This window comes from Capsicum annuum, chromosome 7 (assembly GCF_002878395.1).
Source record: "Capsicum annuum cultivar UCD-10X-F1 chromosome 7, UCD10Xv1.1, whole genome shotgun sequence".
Classification (NCBI taxonomy): Eukaryota; Viridiplantae; Streptophyta; class Magnoliopsida; order Solanales; family Solanaceae; genus Capsicum; species Capsicum annuum.
Window position 1 is genome coordinate 133,808,045 of NC_061117.1, and position 9,278 is coordinate 133,817,322.

Sequence of the window (9,278 nt, forward strand, 5' to 3'; positions counted from 1 at the left end):
TTTTGAAAGAATAAGTGAGACATACTTGTGATTAAATGCACTAATATCCATATTTTACAAGCATACAGGTTATGAGAAGAAAATATATGGATGCAAGCTAAAAAGGATCAAAAAAAAGAGAGAAGAAGTACACCTAGTAGACGTAGAGCTTAACACAGTCTCAATTACCACGATCGCGGTCTGAGGGCTGCGACCGTGGCCAGTCATGATAGGTCAAAATACCATGATAGCAGTGATCTTAAATCATTCGCGGTTGATGCGGTTGTGCACAAGCTATCGGAATTGTGGACTAAAGGGATTATACCCAAGGGCAATTACATCATTTTGGCCAACCGACCCCAAATCCCATTTATGGCTCAAAAATCATTCATTCTAGGCATCACCATCATTCCACAAGTCTACCACCCATCCTTAGTTTAGGGTTTTTGTAATTTCTTGGAGCTTGGAGCTTAAATTTACACTAATTGGAGGCAAGATTTAACTAGAGGAACTCTAAAGTTTAGATTTGGCTTTGTCTAGTGAATATTCATTTGAGTCTAAAGTGTGGTTTGTCCTCTCTTTATTTTTCTTATGAATAACTTTGATGGACATCTTGGTATATTTGTTTTCATTATCCTTATGATGTGCTAGATATATCTGTTGGGGTTATGCTTAATTAGGGTGCAATTGTGTGTGGGTTGTGATGTATTTATGTAGATTCTAGTTTATTGATAATGGGTTCTACTATTACTTGATTTAATTGGTTAGGATTTATGGGTTAAAGACACAAAAACCCAAATGGGTTTGATGGATGAAAATACCAAGATCTTGAATGCTCAAACCATTCTTGAAAGAGGGGTATGGGTGAAATTTTGGAACTCACATCATCCTTGAAAAAAAAAATTGGGAACCAAGGCAATAGTAGATAATTTATGGGAATAGTTTGCTAATTCCCACTATTTATACATAAAGGTGATTACGAGGTTGACTATACCATGGGTATCATCCTAGAAATAGGAATACCCAATTGAGGTGTGGGGTTTCTTTAATTGACACACTTATTAGGTAATCGAAAGGGTCAATGAGTGATATCTTTGAGGCTTTGTTGACAAACTATCCTCAAGGACTTTCAACCTAGCCTACCACATCATCACGATTAGATTTTTTACCGAATTATCACGTTCCCATGCATAACTTGCCCCTAGGATAGCATAATCCCAAGATTCGTGCCTAATTAATTATACTTTAATTATTTTTAGTCTCAAATTAGTCCTTCAGAAGCCCAAGAATTACTTTCACATTCTAAAACATTTAAAACCCCCAAACCATGTTGTACCATATGGTTGAACTTAGCAAGTAACTTTTATTTTAAATTTACTCAATCGCCACTCACATTATTCCTCGTGGATTTGACCCCGACACTTGTTGGATTATTATATTGACAACGACTATTTTGCACTTAAATTGATGTATAAGTTGAGTGTTATCAATGAGATGCTAGAGCTATGTGTCGAGTGGGACACATGTTTAGGAAGTTGGTGGATGATGATGTTTTTATTGATAATGAGTAGTTGTTGGTTGATTCTTATATTGAGATAGATTTTGATGTTACAGATTTTAAGGCCGGATATCTGAGTCTTGACATTGAGGAGAAGGAGTATGAAGCCCAGGAAGTCCTTTTACCCATCTTCTTATTTTATTTTATTTGCACTGGGGATAGTGTTGCATTTAAGTGTGGGGTGGGGCAAAAAGTATTCCTTAGGTATGGTGATTAGACTGTACGACTACTTATGTCTTATTTACTATTTTAGTTTGTAATAATTAGTAACATGACTTTGGTAGACTTGTTTAATTTGGTAGGAGTACTGATTATGGTTTGTGATTTGTTTTTTGAGTTTTTATGTTCTTTTATCTTTAGAATAAAGTGATAAGTTAGGTGTTTTTCTCGATGCTGGATGGATGATGACTGTCTTAAGAGAAAATTAGTCATTTGTACAGATTAGAAAGTGGAACCCCTTTAAATGAAATTGCATTTAAGTGCTCTTGTGGGTTACATGACCATATGACACATACATGACATACATTGGGAAAAACATTTGTTGTATATAGATGAATAATTACTTTTGAAACTCCTAAGCTCAATTAAATGACTCTTGGGTAATTCTAGTTTGAATTTAAATTCATATCATGGCTTGAGTGAGAATCTAACATAGATCCATCTTGATTTGAACATGTGCCATGTGTGAGTAAGTATTTGCCTATTCCATGTAACACTGTGGTATCTAGAACATACCCAGTATATGTAAAAAGTTAAATAAAGTATGTAAGGTATAGGAAATGATATAGGCCTTCTTTGGCTAGCCTTGCTAAATGCCTTTGTTAACTACCCATTATACATGATCTTAGTAAGCTCTGTTGAGCCTTTAGCCTATTATATGGTAGCTTCATTTTTAGCCTATTCCTTTTTGTATGTCTACAATAATTTGATCCCAAAATTCCTAAGCTCTTTAGTTGAAAAGCTTAAAGGATTAGAGTTGGAAATGAGAAAAAAGGAATTGGTAATAAAGTCCTAACATAGTAGTTTTTGGTTTGGCAAAGAAATTGTGCAATTATGGATGGTGGGAATGAATAATAGATATTTAATTAAAAATAAAATAAAAAAATAATGTATATAAATATGTAGGTGTATATATAAATATATATATATATATATATATATATATATATATATAGTATAAGATGAAATAAAATCCCCTACATCCACTTTGTAGTCTAACCCAAGGAGATGGGTTGAAACAAAGTATGTGTAAATTGCAAGTGGTCGAGAGGAAATGTTGTTGAGTTGATCTTCACATTAAGGTGATGTATGAAAGTGTTTAGGGAATAGTTACTAGTTCTATCCAAAATAGTACCTACCCGTCCCTTATCCAAAATTACAACCCACTAAAGTCCTACTTGATTCTATACCTTAACATCCTTTTATTAGTAGAGTATTACACTATGGGCAAGCTTATGGGTCATTCGATGTGCATGCAAATTCTTTGAGAGGGTGAGGGTAAATGTTTATTTCTTTACCCCTTAAATTTTGTGATGATTTGCATGTAGTGAGAAATATGGGGGTACTCTCATGTGGTAAGGGGCACATATTTTATGACGGATTAAGGCTTTATGTAGTTTCTTAATTGGAGAATGTGCATGATTTTGCTAATTTTAAGAGTCTATTATCGAGGATAGAAGATTTTGACTAGTTGTACATCTTAAGAAGGGGAAGCTTAGTCCCTTGTATAATCTTCCCTACCACATATTGAAAAAGATAGGGAAAGTGGTATATGAGATAGAGCTACCTGTAGAGTTGGCATCAATATATTCGTCTTCCATGTGCCATTAGTGAAGAAATTTATAGATAATACAACACCTTTTGTTCTTCTAGGGAGTGTTGGAATGAGTAGAGTATCTCTTATAAAGAGGTTCGTATTAATATTCTTGATAGACTGAATCGCAAGATGAGGAATAAAGAGATAGCTTCAGTTAAGGACTTATGGAGAAATCATTCAGTTGAGAGAGCTAATTGGGAAGCCAAAATAGATATGAACCAAGTAGCCTCATTTTTTACCTCCTAATGAGACAATTTAAGGTAATAGTTTTCCTTCTATAGCACTCACCTAAGTTATACCTTTATCAGTTACTTGCAATTTCTACGTATGTATTTGTGCCTTATGTGTTTCAGCAGAGTTTCACCCTTAGTCTAAACCATCCGAGATCAAGTTAGTAATTCAGTTTTAGTAAATCAGACAGAAGGTATTAGTAAGTCCCATTCTTCTCAGCTCAGTTTTAGTCTTCATTCGAGGATGAATAATTCTAAGGAGGAGATATTATAACACCTCGTATTCCAAACCTACGAATACTCAACATTTAGTATATTGAATTTAAGACTTAAAGTCCCAAACCAACATATGAGTTGTAGGATATTGTACGAGTCATACTTTGGCTCATGAGGTCAGATCAGAGACTTAAAAAGTCCTCTCAAAACCACTAGTCATTGTACTATCATACTTTCAATGTAAAATTTGTAATGATAAGCGTACGATTCGTACTATCAAGTATTGTTCATATAATAACTCATATTGGCTGATTTAAAGAAATAATACAGTAGTTGAAAAAATTTTAGTAACCACTAACATAAGTATGAGTCATACTTTGGACCACGACTACTCTAGACCACGAATCATGACATGAGTCATGGTATTCTACCCCGGCAAAATTATATCAATATTTAAAAAGGGTAATTTTGTCATTTCCCTATTTTAAGTCCATACCATGATATTTTGGGTTACTAAGAGGGATTAAGTCAGATTAGTTCACTAATTTTCCTTGTTCTCATACTAAAAACTTCTAAGTTGGAAACAAAGCTCTCTTAAAGGACAAATACAAGGTTAATCTTCAAATCCAAATCTAAAGATTCTAATCCAAAAACTTCAGAAAATAATTATATGGGATCTATCATGAGAGTTTCTTTTCACTCTCATGTCCTTTTTTAGTAATCAAATTATGAATTTTATGATTTTAAGGTAGTTTAAATACCTAATTATTCAAATTATTATGTTTTCAGTTTTAGCAGGATATTCTATTCTTAAAGTTCTTATTTTAATGATTATACATGACTTTAATGGTTCAATTTTGGTTTATATGGTTGGACAATGATTTCACAAGATTTATGATATTTAGCTTCGTAGACGCAGAATTTTGCATAAAAAAATATTTTTAACTGAGAATCATACTCTAATTTTATAAAGACAAATCTATGTATTTATGAGCTTATAATAGTATAGTGTTGAGCGTAGTATTTAGCATCGAGAGGCTGCAGATTAGAAAATTCAAGTCTGAGAACTATGTTGCTATCATAGGGTTTGAGTCGTTCCTTTATATAGGTTAACTTTCTTATCCCAAAGGTCTCAGTAGTGGATCCACATCAGTACGTTGGCAAGTTATAGACGGCCAATCCAAATGGGATTATACGTTGGACTTCATAAGCTCATGTGATGTATGTTGGTTATTACAAAACACCCCAATTGTAATACCCCGTACTTCTACCTAGATTGAAATCATCTCAAAAATGTTAGAAACTTATGAAAGATGAATCCATTTTTATATACATAGAATTTTTAAGATTTTCACTTTTTGTCATGTGGGAAGTTGAATTATCTTTCCAATGATACCAATTTCATCCAAATCCGGTATCGAGGTAGAAAGTTATGGTCATTTTATAGAAAGAAGTCAAAACTGCCCAGGTGCGACGGTGAGACCCGACGGACCGTCGCCCAAACCATCATAGCAGAGGCAGTGAGACCATCTTTTGTCTAAGGGTAATGGCTTAGGCTGATGAACTACCGAGATAGCGACAGACCGTCGCCCAAGCCATCGCAGCAAAGATAGTGAACCCCTATTCTGCCCATGTACGACGGTCAAGACCGACAGACCGTTGACCCAGCGACGGACCGTCGCACCCAACATCGCATAGTTCATTTATTTATTTTAAATTCATTTTTAAAAGAGTATTTGGGTCTTTTCCACCCATTTTAACCCCTAATTATATCAAACCACGGCTCATAAGTTCATTATCCATCTACAACATCAAATTAGGGTTCTCTCTCAAAGATAATCCCCAAGAACAAGATCCAAATCCTTCTTTAAGAAACTAAGAGATTCAAGTTCTTCAAGTCCAAGAACTTTAAGAAACTTACAACCCAGGTATGTCATGTTTTGATTCGTGGCTCCCTTTCCATGAAGCTTAAGAATCTCTTTTCAAAATCCAAGATTTGTGTATTTATGAATGTTCATGATTTAAATTGAATGGAAATTCATAGTCATGATGTTGTGGGGTTTTGATTCATGTTTGAAACTACATACTCCAATGATTGATCCTAGGATGTGGTGATTTGCATAATAATCATAATAAACCCTTAAATTTACACATTGATAGATGTATCCATGATTAGTAGATGTGCTGATATTGTATAACCAAAGCATGCTCCCCATGTGTTTGATTAAATGTCTATGTGAAGGAAAAGTGTCATACTAGTATAATAATATGAAATCCCCATTCATGTACAAGTACATACATGTCAAGTGTTTGATGAAATGCCTTAGTCAATGAATTATGGATATATGTGTAACCCTTGTGATGCTTTAGAACTTCTACTTCATGAAATCTCCAACTTATTGTATTATGGATTGTGATGTTATTTATGTATTCAAGAAAGTCATGCTTTGTCAGTTTCATGCTATCGAGTCCTGGGGGTACTTGTACCTGATAATTTAGCTGTGCGCCTAGAGCCAGTGTTATGTTTTCAAGATACTCTCAGTCAAGCCATGATCTATAGAATTCAGTCAGTCTCATAACTCAGGAAAACTCAGTAATCGTAATAGTATTCCGTCAGTCAACAGAACTCAGTTAACTCAGTCCCATCAGTTCAGTTAATCATGTTTAGTGTTTATTCAGATGGGAGTAGAAATTAGTACTAAGAGAACCCAAGGATGGGAACAAACACTGTAAGATAAGGGTGTGATTCTTAGAATTCATCCTTGCATTCCAGAACTATGTAGCCAGCATAGATTGAGACATCAATACTGTTAGATGAGGGTTGATGAGATGGATAAGCACTGTTAGATAAGGGCCCCACCATTATCTTTTGGGGACACTGTCAGATGAGGGTCACCCATAGCTTGTCCTTACTAATGGTGCGGTATTGACACCCTTCTAATTGGGGTTACAGATTGGACCCCAACTCAGCCATAATGGCGTATTAGGAGTCTGTTGGTTAGATGACTACTTCCCATAGTTTTAGTACAGAATCAGAACTATCAGATACAGTTATTCAGTCTCAGTAATAGAACTCAGATAGTTCTACAGGATTCAGAACTTTTAGATACAGTTAACTCAGAACAGTACAAAACTCAGCTAGTTCCATCAGAACCTAGACTGTCAAATACAATTGCTCAGTATCAGTTATTTCAGTTATACAGATATCAGTATCTCATGTTATCAGTACTCAGACTCAGTAATCATGTTATCATGAACTCAGTTATAGTTATTATGTAGTCATGCTTGTATTCTCGCGTTCATGTTATGCAGTCAGTTAGTATAGTTCATGCATATAGACCCTTTTGCATTCAGCCTACATCACATGCATACCAGTACATTGAAATATACTGACGTATTTGCGTTATGGTGTTTTATACCATAGGTTCGGAAGCACAAGCTCTAGAGCATCAGTAGCATTTCAGTCTCAGCAATCAGAGTTAGTAGTGAGTCCTTATCCTTCGAGGACATGACCATTCCTTTATTATCTAATTAATTAATTTATTTCAGTAGTTGAAGTTAGTTGGGGAACATGTCCCATCAACTCCTTATTCAGACAGTTCAGTCAGTTAGAGGCTTTTCAGACTATCATGTTTAGATAGTTTATTTCAGGTTTTGTTTTGGTATTGTGATACCATATCATTCAGAGATTACATTATCAGTTTTAAACCTTATTGCCTTACAGCCCTTATTTCCATATTTATATAGTATATTATGCAGTGTTCAAGTACAGATATCAGTCATGGATTAGCTTGTGGTCCTTTGGGGTCATGAGCACCATGTAGCGTTCCGAGTACCAGATTCAGGGCATTACACCAATATAATCTTCAAGTATATTAAACTATTATGATCTCACAGGTTTAGATTTGACACATGCATTGTCTCTTAGTGCAGAAAATAATATATGTTTTACAGCTTGAACTTCGATCTTAGGCATATTTGTAAACCTAAGTGTCATTATCTACGTATGATTAGCTTAGTTTTGAGGAAAACTTGATCGGCTTAATGAAGTATAAAGTGTGAATTTGTTTATTTGTGTACTAATTTACATTTTTAGAGTGTTTAAGGTGAATTTGAAATAATTCAAGACTCAAAATTATGGCATAGAGTTTAGACGAGAAAACTAGTTCGGTTAGCCAATGCTATGCTTGTTCTAGTGTACTTTGATAAGCCTTAATATATTTTATGGAATAATGGTTGTTATTATATATTGTAGTACACCATTGGAGAATCTATGGAAGATAAATTAATTCTACATACCAGCCATAAGAAGTGGAGAAACAAGGGACAAGTAGACGAAAAGAAGAAAGCAAAGATTGGATAAAACCTCCCCTTGTGGAGGCAGCCATGTGATGCACCACCCCCTCTCATATATTTGGATGGTTCCATGTTCCGAACCCTTTAGGTTTAGGTGACACTACCTTTTCCATTCTATAAGCCTTCATCGTACCCCCTTGTCCATGCCATAGGCCATGCGGTACAAGCCCTCTCCCCTAAAAAATATCTAAAAGTTGATTTTTCACATGGTTTAAGTTAAGTCAAAGTGGTCAATTCTTATAAATCCTTTGGTGAATATTATGGAAGAACTAAAGTACTATATAAGGAGTACTTATCCACATTTATAAGACATTTTTAGAACAACACACATTTGGAGAGAGGAGAAGGCATTAAGGGCTCTACGTTAGGTTTTTTCTTCCTTTTACTCTTAGTTTTCTTATAGTTCTACTTATGAATTTATTAATGGTGATTCTTTGTATAAATATGAGTGAATGAAAACCTTCTTTCTAGGGTTGATTCTATGAACATGATTGCTAAGCGTACGTTAAAGTTGGTTAATATTGAATATCATATTTGGTTGTTCTTATGTTCTTATACTCACTATTCTATCAATTCACGACATTTAGAATACATCTATATTTCTTTTGTAATCCCGGAAAGAGTAACATTAGAATAGAATATGAACATAAGGAATGAGTTCTTGTTTTTTAGATGAATTAAAGATAAGATTCATGGTTAGAATAGGAATATACCTAATATGCCCATTTGTTTCAAATATGGGATGAATTTCAACTATGTTTAAATTAGTTTCCACATCCCCGCTAAATGACGTAGTTGTGAGGATAATATAAATAGATTATTAGATATATAGAAGACCATAATCATGATATTAACCTCGTTAATCAACAACTATGATAGATAACAAAACCAACGATATTGTCTAACTTAGCATGAATATTAAAGTGGCCTTGACTATAGAGTCCTCCTAAGTATCGTTTATAACACTTTTAATTTCCTTTATTGTTAATTGTTAATTTTAGCATAGTGAAACTCAAACTCTTATTGATTATAAATCACACTCATTTAACTTTACTAGTAATACTTGAATTAGATTATCTGCTAAACATCAAGTCTCTGTGGGATTGATATTCAGCTCAAAAGA